At 44.6% G+C, this 20,398-nt stretch overlaps 1 long non-coding RNA gene across 2 annotated transcripts in view; it reads right to left on the bottom strand.

Moving 5' to 3' along the window:
- Positions 1-1,082: 1,082 nt before the first annotated feature.
- Positions 1,083-20,398, bottom strand: part of LOC142465510 (uncharacterized) — a 60,740-nt gene continuing 41,424 nt past the window's right edge. For both annotated transcript variants that reach the window (XR_012787900.1, XR_012787901.1), the window contains exons 2-3: positions 2,901-3,134; positions 1,083-2,315 (exon numbers count right to left, since the gene is read on the bottom strand). This is a non-coding gene — a long non-coding RNA (uncharacterized LOC142465510). The remainder of the gene's footprint in view (positions 2,316-2,900; positions 3,135-20,398) is intronic.

Genomic DNA, 20,398 nt, shown 5'->3' with positions numbered 1-20,398 from the left:
AGGATGAGGAGGGGGTGAGAGAGGTTGAGGAGGGGGAGTGTGAGAGAGGATGAGGAGGGAGGGTGGGAGAGAGAGGGAGGATGAGGAAGGGAGATGAGAAAGAGGAAGAGGAGGGGGTGAGAGAGGATGAGGTAGGAAGGGAGATGAGGAAGGGGGATGAGAAAGGAGGGTGGGAGAGAGAGAGAGAGACAGAGAGAGAGACGGAGGATGAGGAGGGGAGATGAGAGAGAGGATGAGGAGGGGAGATGAGAAAAAGGATGAGGAGGGGTGAGAGATGTTGAGGAGGGGGAGCGTGAGAGAGGTTGAGCAGGGGGAGTGTGAGAGAGAGGATGAGGAGGGGAGAGAGAGGGACGATGAGGAGGGGTGATGAGGAAGAGGAGGGGGTGAGAGGATGAGGAGGGGGTGAGAGAGGTTGAGGAGGGGGAGTGTGAGAGAGGATGAGGAGGGAGGGTGGGAGAGAGAGGGAAGATGAGGAGGGGATATGAGAGAGAGGATGAGGAGGGGAGATGAGGAAGAGGAGGGGGTGAGAGAGAGAGGATGAGGAGGGAGGATGAGAGAGGATGAAGGCTCACATGGGGTGCACTGCTGAGTTGCACCGGCCCTGTTCCAAGGCGTTCATGCCCATTACAGGCTAATCACTTCAAGGCCCTGATAGTTCAGAAAAGCTTTACTGTGCAAAGTCAGAGGCCGTGTGTGTTAGGCACTTAATCAGAAAGGTTTTAAATATAATGTTCTTAAACAACCATCCTGCCTAAAAGCCTTTACTCTCGGGCAGAAACCCGCGGCTTGGTCATTGCTTTCCGGTTAGTGTTTTTCTGTTTGAGGCACAGTTCCCTTCCATTACTCCATACAAATACATGATTATGTCCATGCAGTCTGCCTGGCATAGTCCTGAGATCACAAGCTGGGGACAATGCTCTTTATACACCATTTTTACAAGGCGATACCATCTAATGAGCCTATATGGGCATAAAAGAGGAAACCCAGTACATAGGACATAACAAGTGTTCTGTGCTCCTCACATTGAGCAAGCTAATGAGAGAAACGCAATAGCCTGATGTCAAATAACGTCATTTAATCCCTTCAGCAGAAGTGACGAAAACACGAATAATACGTTTCACACATATTTCTAATTCATCGTTATGTTGACTTAACAAAAAGATGCCGCCCTTCCAGGACGTAAAAAGGCAAAGTCTAGGAATGTGGTGAGATGCCACAATTTGCGAGATGTGGGACGGCATTAGAGCAGTGTTTCTCAACCAGAGTGCCAGGGGACCCTAGTGTGCCCTAACCCTCTGCCAAGTGTGCTCCAGGGGAGAAACTCAGCCGGCAACTTCAACTTGTCTCTCCAGTCCGGCACAGAGGAGAGAGAAGCCGCTCTGTCTCTAGACAGTGCAGGACATACCCGCTGAGAAGCTGACATGTTCGAGGTGTGTGGGAGAGAGTGAGGACTTTGTGTGTTGAGGAGAAGGGAGGTTGGTGCCTTTTGTGGGGGAAGGTATGTGGTGTAAGTAAGAGAAGGGTAATTGTGGAGTGTGTGTTGAATAAAACGTGGAGTATGACGTGTGAGGATGAATATGGAGTGTGTAAGAAGAGGATGGGTGAGTACTTGTGGAAAGGAGGGTGCATGTAAGTGCGCAAGGGGTGATTGAGGGCTGAAGAGCAGGGGTACACCGAGATTTTTAAATCCTTCAACAGTGCCCCTACTCCAAGGTCTAGAACACCTGCATGTACTGTCCCACATGTGCAGCCTCCAAACAGGAGATTTGGCAGTAAAAATGAAGGCGATATATTCATCTTTTATTGAAGTACATCGAGTTGAGGGATCTTTGTTAAGGGAGAAAGCAAATGAACGATACACAACAAAATTCATATCAGTCAGTCATCTTAAGTAGGAAGAGTTGGAAATGTGCTGTTTTGGGATGTTTAAGCAAAAATAGGAACATTGCAGGGTCCTTCATAGAAAAGATTAGCAACACTTATCATAATGATGGCAGGTAGGATGGCAGCTATAAAAAAACAGAGAATAACCCCAAAAAGAACCGTTAGAAATCTTGGAGCCTCGGAATTTGCATGGTGACATTTCAGTCCTACCTTATCATTTCTTGGAATATTCATTAAAATAGTCATTTTTGTTTTGTTTTCTGTGTTTTTTTTTTTTTTACTAGTTTAGATATTTCTTTTGTTGCTCTCCTCTACTTCCACAAAAAGTGATGTTTCTCCAGAGACAGGGGCAGGACGCTCTGCCTTTGTCTCCTGAAGACACGCAGGGAAAATAAGGCCTCGTGTCGCGCAGATAAGGGGCGGCAGTCGCTCTAGTTAGGGAGAGACAGAAAGGAAAGATTATGCAGCATTACAATGGAGCTCTCTCTCCCATGCTACACGGTTATCATTAGCTTCTGCATAGCTGTGATAACAGTGCTCATATCCAGCTTCAGCCACACATCGGCACAGGGAAGGGAATATGTTACAATTTAACCCTCCTGCTGCCGGAGAGACTGCAATGCAATGTGTTGCAAGTCCCACTGGCAGCAAACTGATTAAAAGGCAAAGTTTTGAGATAAGAACACAGCTTTTGCCACCAAGTCACTTTGTCTCTGCACCTCAGACACCAAAATTAAAAACAAATAGCTATTGGGGCTATATTATTGTTTTCATCTCCAGTACTATCATTATTTCTATTCATCCAAATGAAATACTATACTGCACTGGAAAATCCGCCGGCAGTTTCCGTTCCAGAGAATATTGATGTCACATATTTTGTAGGGTTTCTTGAACATGTCCACCAGTGGTTAAGGTGTTGATGCATACGTTCATTCATTTGATTTGAACTAATTCACATACTCTCGCTTTGTTTGACCTTGGGAAACCCAAAGTCTCCTGTTGCCTTAGCTACACACCTGTAATTCAAGGTCTTGCAAAGTAACAATGTTTTGAAGTTGGAGTCACTCATCGGAAGACTATTCCCCTTTATTTTGCTGGTGGTGGAGACGTCAGGAGCTGGACCTAAGAATCACAGCTTGAAACCTCATGGTTATGCAGGGGAATTTGCAGAGGTCCTGCCTTCTCTTGGACCAACGTTCAACAGGAGGAACTCCAATGTAAATGAACTTCTCCTTTTGGTAGTTATCGAGCTAGATATTGAATAAGAAAACAATCAGACCCTAGCACAGTATTTCCAACAAATAACACTGTTGTAAATATTCCAAGAAAGCTAAAGTAAGTTTGTACGTAGTCTTCTTCTATTTGTGTCAAACAACAACAACAAAGACATTCAATGTAATTGCCCCTTGGGGAAATGATCTGATTCTACCTCGGAACCTAAGTTACATTTTAGAATCTAAAATCCACGTTTTGTAGTCACAGAACACGTTACAAATCCATCCACTGAAGCACCTCTCTGGTAGCGAGGGGACGCAAGTGACTTCTTTATGGCTCTTCTAGGAAAGGGTGACCTTTCCGTGACATCTATGAGTGATAATTAAATGGTTTCTGAAATACTAAAACTTCACAACACAAAGAAATGGGAATGTCTTAAACAAAGACATGGTGTCACCGAGATTTCATTCTTATTAAATATAGTCCTGGCGGAACAATGAAGAAGGGTATTAGTCCCATTTTAATGCTCGTTTGCTGGTTCATCATATTGACTTGGGAGTTAAGGGAGCTAGAAAGCTTTACATTTAATGGGATTAGTCATCTTAAAATATTCATTAGGGACGGCTCAAAGGTTTCGTATTTTAAGGTTTGAGCATTTCAGAAGCATCTTATTAGAAATTAAGATAACTTCTAACACTCCTTGGCTTGTAGAAATGGAACACAAACATCGTAAAATCCCAGCTGTAAAAATGTTATTTCATTAAAGAATAATGAGGTATCAAGTGGAATTGCTGATCCAGATAAGCATCGGAATGATTCAGATATTTACATGCTTTCCAGAAACAAATGCCTGCGCTCTTCGTCAGGAACCCTGGAAAGTCTGCAAAGTGACGGAGTCAAACTAGCTGGATATGAAGAAGTAAATGACTCATTTATGATCCGTTCATACAACAATGACACGGCATTGGGCAGCGGGCCCCCATCGGATAGGAGGCCAAGTAAGAGATGTCTACAATGTACATAGACCAGTGGTTTTCAACCTTTTTTTTGTTTAGGAACTACAGAATTTGATTTTGAAATTCTGGGGAAGCCCAACTCTCGGCCCGCCATCTCTCGCCCCTGTCTCTCTCCCCCCTCTCCGGTTCCCCATGTCTCTCCCTTTCTCCCCCCTTGTGCTCCCTCTGTCCCTCATGTGCACGCACACTCTCCCATTTACATACACACTCTCCCAGTTACACACACACACTCCCACGTAAACACACACACTCCCACTTATACACACACTCACCAACCCCCGCCCCCCCCTGCTCCTCTGCGAGAGAAAGTGACCACCCTCTCAAATTCCTCTCTCTCCCTCTTGTCAGCGGCGCCCACAGGAACAGGCAGGGAGATGAAGTGTAGCAGTGACTGGACGGCTGCTGCTGATGCCGGCTCACTGCTGTGTGGGGGTGCCGCTGCGCTGCCGTGCTGTGTGGGGGTGCCGCTGCACTGCCGTGCTGTGTGGGGGTGCCGCTGCGCTGCCGTGCTGTGTGGGGGTGCCGCTGCACTGCCGGGCTGTGTGGGGGTGCCGCTGCGCTGCCGTGCTCTGTGGGGGTGCCGCTGCGCTGCCGGGCTGTGTGGGGGTGCCGCTGCGCTGCCGTGCTGTGTGGGGGTGCCGCTGCGCTGCCGTGCTGTGTGGGGGTGCCGCTGCGCTGCCGTGCTGTGTGGGGGTGCCGCTGCGCTGCCGGGCTGTGTGGGGGTGCCGCTGCGCTGCCGTGCTGTGTGGGGGTGCCGCTGCGCTGCCGGGCTGTGTGGGGGTGCCGCTGCGCTGCCGGGCTGTGTGGGGGTGCCGCTGCGCTGCCGTGCTGTGTGGGGGTGCCGCTGCGCTGCCGTGCTGTGTGGGGGTGCCGCTGCGCTGCCGGGCTGTGTGGGGGTGCCGCTGCGCTGCCGGGCTGTGTGGGGGTGCCGCTGCGCTGCCGGGCCTGGGACAGCAGGGGAGATTTAGCCCAGCTCTCCCCCCAAGCGGCCGCGGAACCCCTGAGGGGTGCTCTCGGAACCCCGGGGTTCCGTGGAACCCCAGTTGAAAACCACTGACATAGACCTATAAATCCCCAATGAGAATGTGACTTTACAGGTACAGACTCCAGTGATGAGGAAGAGATACAAGTAGAATGCACAAATGAGTGCAATGGCTGAATTATTACAGCAATATCCAGCAGAGGCACAAACACGCGATTTTAGTACATCCAGCACAGCAAAAGGTACATTGAGTTATTTTTTTATACTGTATGTAGCACCTTTTCCCCCACCCTAAGTGAGATCATGTAGCTACCGGTGTATTCTGGTGCTGGTGCATACCTGTGAGGTAGAACAGAAGGGCTGAGATCTCTGCGGTGGTATAGGGAGACATCAGGACAGGCTATCAGGGATGGTCCATCGGTCAGCGCAGCGTCTCCAGCCCAGGAGCATCCTGGTGCAGCCGGGATGAACCTCACGGGCAACTCTCCTTGGTAGTTCACACTTCAAGGCTCACACCAGAGAGGGTGTAACTGGGGTTTATTTGGTTCAGTGCAGCATTACAGGCTCCATTCCCTGAAGGCAGTACCCCGGGCTTGAGGCCCTGAGCACCCCTCCTCAGCACATCTTACCCCCTAACAGGGCAAGGCCTCAGCCCTCTCCTGTCCAGGAGAGACTTACTGCTATGTCCTCATAGCAGGGAGGGCAGCACAGAACATCAGCTTGTTGAACCAAACTAGTTTCTACGGATTATCCTGGTTTTACTCACTGAGTAACTCTCAACAAGATAGAATCTTATAGACTGAGTATCATGGAACAAGAATCACATTTCTGCCCGACCCCCCTTCTGCTTGTCAGCTCCTTAAGTTCAGCTGCAGGCATTGTTCCTGTGTGATGTATCAATATGTTGCCCTTTCTGCCTGTGAGCAGGTAGCCAGTGAGTTGCTACAGCAACCTCTGAGATTCTTCTCAGAATGGGCTATTCTGCCCTCCCCTCATGTTTGTTTCCAGATAGTCTGTCCCAAGACTATTCCTGCTACCCAGAATTCCCTCACACTTCCTTTTACCTTCTACATTGGCTGAATGAGTACGTTCTGTTACCTCTACTGGCAAGGCCTTATCATTTTCACCTGCCCTTACTGCAAAGCACCCACAGAGATACACTTTTCCAACTCAAACATCTCATCCACAAGTGCCTGTTTTTATTGCTGCTTTCCTAAATAAAGTGGAGAAAATATACAGGACTTGTTGTGCTTTGGAAAGAGGGCTGAGTTGAAGCTAGCTGGGTTCATTCATACCCCCAGACATGACCCTGAATCCAGAATACTGAGTTCTTGGTAAGGATTGCTGGGTGTAGAGATAAAATAGGGACCGTTGGGTTTATAGGAAGGTATGTCCAATGTGGGGAGATTGTTAAAGCTGAAATAGTTCATTGTGTTGTCCAGTAAATGTATTGATAGAATATAATAAAACCACCATAAACCTAGCCCCAAGGGAAAGAAACAATTTAAAGGCAGGGAGACTGCTCAGCAGCTGGTTAGGGTTTAGGATAAAATAGTGAAAATTTATCAAAAAACTGTCAACTGTGAATGTCACTAAAAATAAAAATCCACAGCAGAAAAATCCCATACATGTATTCAGTCAAGCGAGCAGCAGGAAACACGCAACAAACACGTGACAAACACGCAACGTTTTAGGACACCGTGACCCTTTCTCGAGCTCGAAATTGGATTTCATCCACTTCAGCCCGCTTATTTAAAAAAAAAAAAAAAATCAAACCATGGTGCCGAATTCTCGGATTTTAACAATATTGATATCTTCCTCCCCCTTATCTTATTCTGTGTGAAGGATTCGGATTCACTTTGGATTCCAAACCTGTCGGACGGATTTTCAGTGAAAAAAATAAAAAAATCCTTTGTGAGGCGGATCCGCGCCTCTTGGCACCTGACCAATCCACTTTGGATGTAGGCGGAAAATTCACCCATCGCTACTAAGGACGTCCATATTCCCAAATAGCGAGGCCCAGTTTTCTGTAGAGATTAGACAAATAGGGCTAAATAATAGCAGAATATTCCACAGAAGTAACTTTTGTTCCATTTCTAACTCATAGCAATGTGGATATTACATTATTTTATTATCAGCTATTGTCTGTGTTCAGCCAACATGTGCCATGGTGTTGTGCAATGGAAAGGAACATTTCATCGCCGTGCTGCCCTGGTACATTCAGTCAGGTCTGACCTTTCTCTGTTTCTTATTAATTTGTTTCCTTTCATTAGCATCGTGTGCTTGCATTTGCATAGAGAAACAGATTGGAGCTGCTGTTGGGTAATACACAGGCTGTAAACCCAGCGTATAAACATATATTTCATGCTAGGTTAGAAAGGTATGTCGTACACAAGAATTTCTGTTCCATGTAGGCTTGTGGTCTGGTATTTAAAACCAGATACGTTTCCCAGTCTTTAAGACTATGCAGTTCTTTGTTAACCAATCACAATGAACTTTGTGCAAATCCAACACACATTTTAACCCCTTCCTCCCTTTTGCAGTGCCCCTTGGATGACAAAAGGGGTTAAATGCATTTTGGGCTGCCAGACGTCCCAGGTATTTGTAACAATGTATCATATCTCTGTGCCCAGGTCATACGTGAAAACCAGAGGTAACGCTCAATGTATTACTTCCTGGTAACACATTTTATAAATAAATAAATAGGCGGGACTGTCCCCTTTTCAATAAATGGTCCCATTGTCCCTGAAGGGTCTGTCTTGGCGCATAATTGTCCTGTATTTCAGGGGGCAATGGGACAATTGTGGGGTGCACACAGGTCCGGCCGGCTGTGGGGGGAGGAGAAGCAGGATGGCGGCAGTGCGTCGGCAGAAGACGAGAGATGGCGGCTCCTGTGGAGGAAAATGTCAGCGGCAGAGGAGGGCAGGGGTGGAGCCCGCCCGGGCGGGCAATAACAACTTGCGGTGTCTGCCGCCAGGACGGACTCCACAGGTGCTGACCGCGACTGGACACTATTACCAAGCAGGGGGGCTGAGAGGGGGGAAGTAATGAATAGGTGGAGGGGGAGAAATGGATTGGGAGGAGAAGAAGAAATGTATGGGGGGGGAGATATGGGGGGCAGGAGAGAGACTGGGGGGAGAGAAACGGTGCGTGTCTTTGTCACCAATGTCCAGCTTTAAATTACATTTTCCTTCTGGATTTCGGCGTCTCCTATTATAAAACCTTAAATGTGTCGCCTCTAACTGCGTTATAATTTCAGAGTGGAATTTAGGAGTCTGGATTTAAAGGTGTCAGGACAGGGGGCGCAGGAAATAGGACACAATTCTCAAGAGTTCGTACATGTTGAACATCCAAATAATTAAGTGGAGCTAACATATTGGTAAATGTTGCTCCCCCTTCCACGATGACAGTAACAATAGTATCAATATTTTGCAATTGCTTCACATTTAGCTAAACAAATAATAACCATTGAAAAGGATTTAATCAAAGGCACACAAGGAAATCTTACTAACAGTTTTCCAAAATACCATGTGACTCTAACCCTCTTAAATCAGCTATTCTCAAGAAGTAACCAAGAATGGCAAAAATCCATTGATTAAAGAGTTTCCCTAATAACTGAAAAGTGTTAACAATCAATGATGGCAGCTGCACTTCAGTGGATATATCCCCTATCCATCCCTCTTATCTCCCTTCTCTAGCAAAAATGTACTGCAGTATGTTTGAACTATGCAACCAATACAGTGCTACATAATATTCACTCTTATAGGGATCCTGACTCGGAGGAGAGAAAACTCTGTTGAGATAGGAACTACAGAGTTCTGGATTTCGGGGGGTTTATTGACGGCATCGTACTGTAATATAAATAGATATTTTGTGTTCTGCATGAGAGCCCGCTGCTGGAAACACAGGTGTGTGCAGTGCGTCTACCGAAGACACATAATGACAGAGCATTGCTGCTGTCAGACACCTGCTTTCCTACCTGGGAAAGTCTCATTGGCTATAGTTAATATCAGCACGCAGGTAATAAGGGAGCAGGCCTGCATGCTGGTTCATATCCATCAAACAGCATGAAATGTAAGGCGCCTATCTTCATCAGAACAAGTGTAGGTCCAACCAGACCCAGGGATTACCAAGTGTAATCGGGACTAGTCTATCGGCCATTAAAGTATATTGTACAATATACACAGCGAGTAACAATACAAAGTGTCCCTGTTCTTTAACTAGTAAACCTTCTTTTCTTGATGAAATTATTTCATTTCTGGCCCTTTCTTTTCATATGAAGAAGAAAATATCCAGGCACACGGCTGCCACGCAGTCGAAACGTTGGCAGTTTGTTTGCTGAATAAATCACCTTATATGAAGACAGTGTGCCTGGATATTGTCTTCTTCTTGTGATACCTATTGGGGTTATGCAGGATATCCCCCCATCTCCGTCAGCCTGCCTCTGTACTATACCATGAGATGTGTGCCTGCAATCCACTTTTTGTGCCTTTCTTTTCATTTACCAGTTATATACTTGATCCTTTTGAAACTTGCTTCTGAACATCTTTAGCTCCTAATTTTCCATATGTAGAGCTGTATTCACCAAAGTATGATAGCCATTACCAATCATTAATAATCAGTCATTTATTGGCACAGTGCCACTATTTGTGTACCCCCACCTTGCCCCATCAAGATGTACACAAAGTTTTGAAGGGCTCTATGAATCACATCATGCAACGTTATTTTTTTGGCACACATTTCTAACAAGCAAGAAAGCATTTTCGGAGCCCTGAGCACACACAGCTTGCAAGTTCCCGGCAGGCCCTGAGAACGCAGAAGGGCTACAAGAATGAGATGGATTTAACCCCAATGTGACCTTGTAGCCTGGAGTCTGCTGAACATGAATTTCTTACTGTTTATTGAGTTATCTCCTCAGGTCACCGGGCAGATTTAAGCTCTTTTGAATAAAATGTTCACCAACCTAACCCCAAATCTAACCCTAACGCCATGAAAAATCTCCCAAAACCACAGGAAAATAGACTTGTCTCTAATAAATGATCACTATTCTCCAAGCAGGGGAGGGAGAAGGGGGGCGGGTAGAGACAGGAGGGGGGCGGGTGGAGACAGGAGGGGGGCGGGTGGAGAGAGAATGGGAAGGGGGAAAGAGAAGGGGGAGGGGGAGAGAGAAGGGGGAGGGGGAGAGAGAAGGGGGGAGACAGTCCATTGATTTTAAAAGCAATTTTGCCATTTTTATTGGAAATTATTGTTTAGAAAGAGCTAGCACTGAAAATTATCCTGTACTGATTTATTTTGTAGCTGGTAATTATTTTCTGGGTGGAGAAGGTATATTTCCACGGTTATAATACACTTTTCAAATATTATTTGTAAAATGTAACGTGTTCTATCCTAACACAGGGACGTGTAAATCCCAGGGGGATACACAGTGCTTGGTCTTAATTAGAATATTAATACTGCTGTCATTTCTACACTGGCCTGAGGCCTTTGGGATGTGAGAGCGACTCTGGGGTATTTATGGAAAAATTATTTCTTTTGTCCCCTTTGCTCTTTTCTGTAGAGCTTCTGACAACCAATAATATCACGTGTCCGGCCTGGAAGGCATCTTACAGGTAACTTCACTTAAATTAAACATGTATAACCAGCTCTGCAGAACACTGCACGTTTTTGGATGACAGGTATCAGTTGGACTCTCTTTGCTCTGGAGATCTTACATTCAGATCTGCTTTGTGTATTGCTTGTAAATCAGCAACATGTCGGTAGGGAACTCGAAGGCTGTGGAACTACCTGTATTGTATAGTAAGCTTTGCAAAAGTTGTGCTTCTAATTTAATGCTCATTTAAGATTTTACCCACACGTTTCCCCAGAGCTGGATCTTATAGGGCGATCTTCTATTAGCACTATTGGTTTGAAAGAAAACCTTCTGAGCTTGTGACACGTGGTATAACGTGGCACATGGGAACAACTGGACCATTCTACAAATGTGGCACACAAAAACAAGAATTCTAGGTTGGACATGCAAGTGTCCACAGTCATTGCTTTTATCTTCCTGCATTTAAAGGGATTACCCAATACTTTTGCCGGGAATCACTAGTGTGTGATACGAGTTATTGCGCGTCGATCACAGGTTAACGCCCATTGACTTGAATGGCGGTTAACACATAATCACGTTTTGATCACACATACTGCCATGGCTGCATCCATGATCTGCCAAAGGGCCATGTAGGTGACCCAAAATGTTACCCTCTGCATACCCCAAAAGGTGGGTGGGGGTAAGAGGGCTCCCCCAGTATAAGAACGGTGTCATGCCTATGACCGCCCTTGAACTTTGACGTTATGTTTTGGACGGGTTTCTATGCTCGAAAATTCGGGGCGGAAGTGTAGTAAAGAACGGCCCTTCTTTTTGTATTCAGTGTGTGGATGTTGTGGTACTATATACACAAATGGAATATTGCAATTATTACAATATATACCATAAATGTACCACTACAGTACCTATATGAGAGGGTGAGTACATAGCAGGAATAATTGCATTTATATAACAAGAAGGCAAGTCCTAACTCTCAATTATTATAAAAAAAAATTAAATATGCTAGAAACAGGAAAAATTCAGTTCTAGATAAATAAGAAGTTAAGACATGCCTGACCTGGAGTTACCTTGGTATGATGGGAAAGTTTACCATACTGGGGCTCTATTTAAATAACATATTATAAAGAATTAAAGATGTGCTGACTTCTACGCAGCGTGATATAAGTAATAAGAAAGGATTAATAATGAGTAAATGTTGGGTTTTAGTGAATTTGGACCTGAATTTTGGTCTCATTTCAACAGTGCTCCACTAAAGTATTGTTTGTACTGAGTGAGACCAATATATATACCACATGAAACTAAATTATGTAACCCCTTTGATGCCTGAGACTACCAATATGTTGGAAAGGCATTTATTTAGGCACCCAAGGGGTTAGTATACAATATAAACACTGTACAAATAAAACACATCTACTGTATATGTGAAAATACAATATTAAGCCTTTAGTAGTCCAAATGGTCTGCTGGTCATGGGTTGTGTATGACTATGACTTCTTGGGCTACTAACGGTTTGATTTATTATCACCTATTCTAGGTTGGTTATTCGTTCCTTGTCTATGTATTTAGTGGCTATTATAAACGTTATACATTATATACATAGACAAGATAGACTCAACGCCAGCCTGGTGTAGGTGAAACAAATGTGAACTATTTTTTGGCCACAATCCAATATCTTCATGTATCCGAGTTTTGGGGAATAAGTCATTTGTTAATGACTCATTTCCATGTTTACTGTTAAATGTAATAGACAATGTTAAACTAGCCATTTTTTATGCGATAATGAAGTAAACGATAAAAATAAAAAAACAAGTAATTTAGTGAATCCGGGCCTAAGTATTATATTCACAGTTGGTGATGGCTGGTAAAGGTTTCTTATCTGCACAAATATTTTACCAGCCACACATGTCCAGAATTCTCAAAACCACAAAGTTTCATCCATTGCTCTCCACCTGTTCTTCCATCGCTCTCCACCTGTTCATCCATCGCTCTCCACCTGTTCTTCCATCGCTCTCCACCTGTTCTTCCATCGCTCTCCATCTGTTCTTCCATCGCTCTCCACCTGTTCTTCCATCGCACTCCACCTGTTCTTCCATCGCTCGCCACCTGTTCTTCCATCGCTCTCCACCTGTTCTTCCATCACTCTCCACCTGTTCTTCCATCGCACTCCACCTGTTCTTCCATCGCTCGCCACCTGTTCTTCCATCGCTCTCCACCTGTTCTTCCATCGCTCTCCACCTGTTCTTCCATCGCTCTCCACCTGTTCTTCCATCGCTCTCCACCTGTTCTTCCATGATTTCTCAGTTCCATGATTTACATTTTCTCCGCCCCTTCCTGATCACAACATCCGAACTTTTAGCCCCAAGATTTTAGAATCATCTCATTGGAGAGTCTTTGTTAATTAGATTTAACGATTCTTGGTATAAAAAAAATGTTTAAAAACCAATTTGTTTCATTGTTTGGTTGGCGTCACTTGACAGCGTGATTTTGGTGACATGGGGCGCTGCCACCTAGTATACTAGCATACATTTACACGCGTTTCTCTGTGCACTCAATGTTAGACAAAACTCAGGCAGAAAGCTAATTGTTTAACCAAGTCCCTAAGGAACACGTATATAAAAGGCAGGTGAAACGGAAAACCACAATTGGAAATCTTTGGCATTCAAGATCACAAAGGTGGGTTAATTACAAGGGTATTAATTTAGAGAGTAATTGTGCTTTGATACGAAAATGATAATCATTTTTGGAAGGCTTGTGAGACAAGCAGCTCCTTCCAGTCCTGCAGTGGGAGGACTTGTCAGACGGAGCAAAGTATTGAAATAAAATAACTTGTTCTGATAGACATAAGAAAAAGAAACATATACATTCCTAACGGGAAGGCAAAGAATACATGATTCATGAATAGGACAGACTGCACTGAGCTTGAAACCTTCTTTATCTCTCCTGGCAGCACAAAAAAATGTCAAAAGAAGCAAGTATTTCCTTCAGCAAAATCACAGCGAGTGAGAAACGGTTCCTGCTGCTGATATTGAACCACGAAGGTTCTCCAAAGGAATTCTCTCTGTATGTAACCGGCGTTGATTTCCTATGGGAAGTCCAGCAAATTGCCTTCGAACGGTTTAGTTTCACATATGATAGCTTCATTTTTGTTAACCATTCTGCTGCTGGACTGGATTGCGATACTATCTCCCATTTAGTGAAATAGCAGTAAATAAGTTAGGATTTATACACTATAATAATTAGCTATTTTATGTGACTGTAAGACGAATTACTAACATCATTGTACACCAATTTTTAGTAGGATCACCCTCAGAATATTCCTGTTTATAGAATAGATTTAGAAAAAGTCAGGCTTGTTGAACTTGTTACTTTTTTATACCCTTTGCTGCAATACATAAGACAGCAAACGAGTTCATTTATTACAGCGTGTTTATTTTCCAGGACTTTGTGGCTAAGTGGGTATCCAATACAAACAGTCGGATTTTAACATCCTTTTTGGGAGGAAGGAAGGATCATGGGGAAGTTTCATGTTAAGATAAACCCGGTATTTTACCAGAAAATCTTACAATTACGTGAGAAATTGCCTAATTTTAGCAAAGCGGCTCATTAAAAATGTTCAATTCCAATCAACAACGGGTGGGAAAAGTAAAGTCAAATTCCCCCAAAACACATAATAAATAATACTTCCGTCGGAGAAATCGTTGATTCAGTAAATACACTGATGTCCTCAGTCACTTTTAAAGTAAAGAAATAGGAAGAAAGGCCACACAAACCGGCCGAAGGGAAAGGCGTCGACTTGGCGCACAGCGCTTAGCTTTGCATTATCAGTGAATGCACAGAAACGGAAATACATCTTACTGTAACTTGCCCGCTGCTGAAATCAAAAGCAATTGCAAGTAAAAACAACATGTAGTGTGCTGATTACGAGCTCGATTCTGCAGACCAAGAGCAGAAAAGAGAAACGGAAAGCAGTGTCAGCAGGAGAAGAACGAGGGGACCAGGAGAATGCTTCGGAAAGATATCTGCCAGCGATAAATAGAAGCTGATATTAAAATAATCAGCAATGCAAATTTCATCTAAATGTAGGGGGCATTTAGAGAGAGAGACTGGGGAATGTGTCCAAGACCAGCCTGAGAGAGAGACTCTTCCTGGCTAAAGTCCCAAGTTATCTCTATACCACCCCAAACACACCTTTTGATGTGATGCGCACTCCCTCACTGGATCATGCGAACCGGTTTAAAGTACTCTGAATGGCATTCAATCTTTAGCAGCCTTAGCAGATATGGCCCTATGCGTTTTGAAGATCTGGTCCTCTTCGTCAGGGGCGCTATAGCTGCAAGGGTGCTGACATTCATATATATATATATATATATATATATATATATATATATATATATATATATATATATATATAGTGGTATTTCATTCACTTTCCACCAATGGGAACCAGTCTATAATTTCTCTGGGACAACTTACTATCTGAACAAGCTCCTCACCCCTACCACATGCAGCACTTATCATCTGAGATCAGACTCCAGAAGACTGTTCATAGTCCCAAGGATCAACAAAGTATCCGGCCGCTCCTCCTTCTCTTACCGGGCACCACAAAACTGGAACAACCTACTGGAGACTCTCACATCCACCACCAGTTTAAATTCTTTCAAAACTAAGACTGTCAAACATTTTAATCTGGTCTGTAACTGTTACATACGCCTATAATATATATTATCTTTAACTGTGTATGCAATGTCTTGTATATAATGTATACCCTGTTCACTTATGTAACTGTATTTGTAACCATGTATTATTTGTTTTACTCTGTGCCCAGGACACACTTGAAAATGAGAGGTAACTCCCAATGTATTACTTCCTGGTAAAACATTTTACAAATAAAATAAAATATATAAATACTAGTGCAATATGACTATGTTTTGCAAAGGCTTTTGATATTGTTAATCACTGTATCTTGTTAAACAAGATCCAGTGCTCTGGAATAGAGGAACATGCTTTAAACTGGCTTCATTCCTACCTATCAGGTACTGTAAATACCAACATGTATCTAACTCTAACCCTATGGATATCACCTGTGGTGTCCTGCAAGACTCTGTTCTAGAGCCCCATACTCTTCTCAGTGTTCATCAATGTTCTTCCTACAGCGTGTAAGGGAGCCTCAATGCACATGTACAGTACCGGCAGCTTTTATTCGAACACTTCCCGCACGGCAGGATGCGTGCGGGAAGCGTGGTGACGCGGCGTGTTGCGGCGCACTGTGACATCACAGTTACGTGCGCGCCCGGCTTCCCCGGCTTCCCCGGCTTCCCGACACCCCTGGAGTTTAAAGTGAGGTAAGCGGGGGTGCGGGGAAGCAGAGGGGCAGAGCAGGAGCCGGGTTCGGGGTCGGGAAGGGGGGCTAAAATGCGCCCGAAGTGGAGGGGGGGTGCGTGGAGGAAACGTGGCGGCGCGCGGTCTAGACTGGCGCCAGCCGGAGTAGATCCCGGCATGCCGCCGGCATTTGATCACATAAAAGCTGCTGGTACTGTATGCAGATGACACAATCCTTTAGGCACACAGCTCAATCTGATTTTTAGACACTTGAGAACTGGATTTCCCAAAACAAACTGTTTAAAACATTGGCAAGACTGTAACAATAGTATTTGAGACCAAGGCCAAATTCTAAAGCAACCAAAGACGTAGCTACAGATAAAAACCAACTCTAACACCATTCTAGCCCCTGTAACTAGTTTTAAATATCTGGGTATATGGTTTGACACCCATTTAACATTTGGGTTGCACCTTTATACCCTGATATCCTAGGTGTACTATAGAGGAACAAATCCTCCCTAAGCCAGCTGGTCAGAAAGTGCACGTCATGGCGCAGGATTTCTTCCAACCTTACCGCCTTAAGACGCGAGTGCGGCGAGTGCAGAAAATGGCATTTTAGGGTTCTGGCTTTTAAACACCTGAAATTGACACAATAGCACAGTACTGTACACATTACAATTCAGTCATTTCATTGCACACAAAGAAACAGAATCCATAAAATTCAAAAAAGCACCCGCGATAAACATGTGAGCCTGGGCGATTGGCCACGTGGAGTACAGCAAAGCACACGAAAACGGCTCCGTGATTTGTTAAAATAATGGCCGCTGCATCTGTAGTCAGATGCTGGTCTCTCTCTCTCTCTCTCTCTCTCTGCGTGTCTCTCTCTCTCTCTCTCTGACCCTTGGCTCTCTGTCGCTGTCTATCTCATGCTATGTGTCTCTCTGCTCATCTCTTTTGCTTGCTCTCTCTCTCTCTCTGCCCTCAGCTCTGCGTCTCTCTCTGCCCCCCGGCTCTGCAACCCTTTCTCTGCCCCTTGGCTCTGCGTCTCTCTCTGTCCCTCGGCTCTGCATCTCTCTCTCTGCCCCTCAGCTCTGCGTCTCTCTCTGCACATCGGCTCTGCGTCTCTCTCTCTCTCTGCCCCTCAGCTCTGCGTCTCTCTCTCTCTCGGCCCCTCGGCTCTGCATCTCTCTCTCTGCCCCTTGACTCTGCGTCTATCTCTGCCCCTCGGCTCCGTGTCTGTCTCTCTTCCTCTTGGCTCTGCGTCTCTCTCTGCCCCCTGGCTCTGCGTCTGTCTCTCTCTCTGCCCCTCGGCTCTGCATCTCTTTCTCTGCCCCGTGGCTCAGCGTCTCTCTCTGCCCCCTGGCTCTGCGTCTGTCTCTCTCTCTCGTCTCTTCTCTATTATTGCTTGCTCTCTCGCAGACTTCTCCAGCACCTCAATCTATTTCTCTCCTACCCTCACTTACCCTGCTAACTAAGTAACCTGTAATGGCAGCAGGGGAAAGGAAGGGTATCTTTAGGTAACGAAAATGGCCTGAGATCTAAGCCTGAGACAGAATCAAAAACAAGATTTGGTTTCGATTTCAGCTCAAGCACAGAAATCTGATGAATCTGAACCGAGAGCAGTGCCGAGGCTCAATTCAATAGCCCTCTCTTCTGGGGGTTTGTATTACAGGGAATCTGAACCACCCATTCATAGTAATAAGTTCCAGCCTCTGTTGCATTATTGTACTATTTGTGTGTCCCACTAATGTGGATTGGACACACACAGACACGTGACAAATATGACCAAACTAAAATAAAAGAATGTGAGGACAATTAGTCCAATTGGAACTCATGCAAATGATCTGCTTATCCCTAGTCAGTTAGGTTAGAGTATGTAGGTAAATGGGGAAGAGCATATGGGTTAAGTGGTACTTACCTGCACCCTGTTGTGTAAGCAGAGGAACAAGCCTATAGATTACAGTGTATGTCATGTTAGCCGCTTTACAAAGTGCACCATCTGTGGAATGGCAAAAAGGCCAACTAATATAAGGGGGCAGGGGAATGATTTGCTTTTAAAGCATACAATTTAAATGCATTTTGTTGGCAAATATGACATCGGCAGCCTAATACATATATTTATATATATATAAAAGAAAGATGCACTTTGTGTCTGGTGATTCATTCAGACCCTTTACCTGGAGTTTAATTCTGCAGTGCTTTGCGTGGAATTCACCTTTGTATCCAGCCGTTCATCACCGCTATGTGCCCCATGCTAGTGTATCTGTATAATTATGTAGATGAGTTAGAAACCAGGCCAATCATGAGCTAATTATCAGATCTCGTCAGTGATGTCAACCAGAAGAGTTAATTAATGCTTTCTGCCAGGTTTATTTAATCTTGCATTTTGTATATACATTAACTGTCGTATTGTAGCAGAGGGTTCATTTCTGCACTGCCCTTGCTATCTGTAGCCAAATATCTAAGGGAGTTTAAACTGTGATATTGCAGATATTGTCAGACGATTCTACATTCATTTATTTTATGCTCCACTTCATTACTCCCTCATACAGCAATAAACACCCTGTTTAACACGGGGCAGAAAGAAATTGGAATTTAGTCTGATTTAGAAGGAAGATGTACCATTAAAAATAAATTCTCACACAGCAAAATGGTCTAAATTCTATTATCTGAAAAGTGATATTTCCATCTTGTAATAAGATGAGATTATCTGTGTCATGTAATAACTTGAACAGATAAGAAATATTTCAGAGTTGGATGATATACATGCGAATGAGGTCCCCATCATTAAATCCAATCTCCCTGCATAAAGAGTGGTGTAGTGGTTGAAGGGTTGTTCAGTTGCTTTGTGTAATCTTGTGCAAATTCCTTGATTTACCCATGCCTTGAGTTTGGTGGTGGGGTCCTTGTCGCTGTGTTGCTGACCATCACAGCAATCAATCATATAACACCCATAAATAATACACAAACAATGTCTTGAAAGAAATTGGTTGCAGACTTATTTAGAAATACAAATACTAAACCAAACTAGGGGTACCCATCTACAGTAAGTTGCTTCACCCACAATAACATAAATCCTGGCTTGTTACTCTATATGCCAACAGCTACCCAGGCCACTTGGTCCAAACCACACGACATCACTGGAAGGACACTGCCATACAGGCCACCCGAGGCAGGTATGACACCGCCTTCCCCAAAACCACCAATTGGAAGGTACCTTAGTCCTCCCCATAAGGAGACACCATTTTCCGGTCCCCAACCCATGTAAACATTACTGCCACCAGGAGAGGCATTTAACGCCCTTAAACTGCTCTTGCAGCCGTCACCAAATGAAAAGCTTTTTCATGAGCTGACTGCAGACTCAAGCTAAAGATATAATTCCCAATATCTGAAAGATGTACCCCATTCTCTCTGTAAAGACCCGCCGGTTCGCCCTCTATATCAGAGCGACTCAACGCCACCCCTCCTCGGTCAGTCAAGAACTCAGTTGCCTTGTTCACTTTCCTCTGTGACCACTCGACCGCCTTAGCACCACTCCGAGCTCCCTTCCACTCTTCCCGCGGAGCTATCTCTTACCAAACTAGGACTGGACTATGAAGTTCCTCATTTGTAACCATGTATTATTTGTCATCTTAACTCTGTGCCCAGGACATACTTGAAAACGAGAGTTAACTCTCAATGTATTACTTCCTGGTAACACATTTTATAAATAAAAATAAATAAATAACACCTGCACTATTTCCCTTTGCATCAAATCTATGGACTGAATTGACGTCACGTCATTACCCCCGATGTTCAACACCTTGGTGACCCAATCACATATTTCCTCCTCCATAATTCTGGAACCAGCTGCAACAACTTCAATCCCCTTACTCCCATCAAATTCAACACAAACTGGTCCCCCCTGAACCCCAACTGCTTCCTGCCATGCCTCCCAGTCGCTCTTCTTGCTGCCCAGTGGACGTCGCAGTCTCCGCAAATCCTGGCCTCAATGCCTACAATACAAACAACGCTAATTCACACACTATTTAACATAGCTCCTGAACCTTGACGAGCACCAATTTCCTACCCGCATTATGCCTTCCTCATTCATACCTAATCCTGCTGCTTTGGACACCGCCCCAACCCTGAAGATCCAAACTACACAAGCACCGCTTCAAAACCAGCAAGGGGCCTTTGCCAGCATGTCTAACCCCCAAATAGACCCCGACTAGTATAACTGGCATGTAGCAATACCCTCCAGTTCCCCCAGTGTGACACAGTTCACATGCTGGTCAGATTTAGACCGTCTCATCAGGAATCTCAAACACCCCCCATGCAACACTACATCCTCCCGCCTCAAACCACCCTCACCCCTTCTAGATACACACACCAATTCACACCCTCATGGCCCTG

Source organism: Ascaphus truei, chromosome 14 (assembly GCF_040206685.1).
Source record: "Ascaphus truei isolate aAscTru1 chromosome 14, aAscTru1.hap1, whole genome shotgun sequence".
In the NCBI taxonomy this organism is placed as follows: Eukaryota; Metazoa; Chordata; class Amphibia; order Anura; family Ascaphidae; genus Ascaphus; species Ascaphus truei.
The sequence above is the reverse complement of the archived record's forward strand: the minus strand, read 5'-3'. Positions and strand labels throughout refer to the sequence as shown.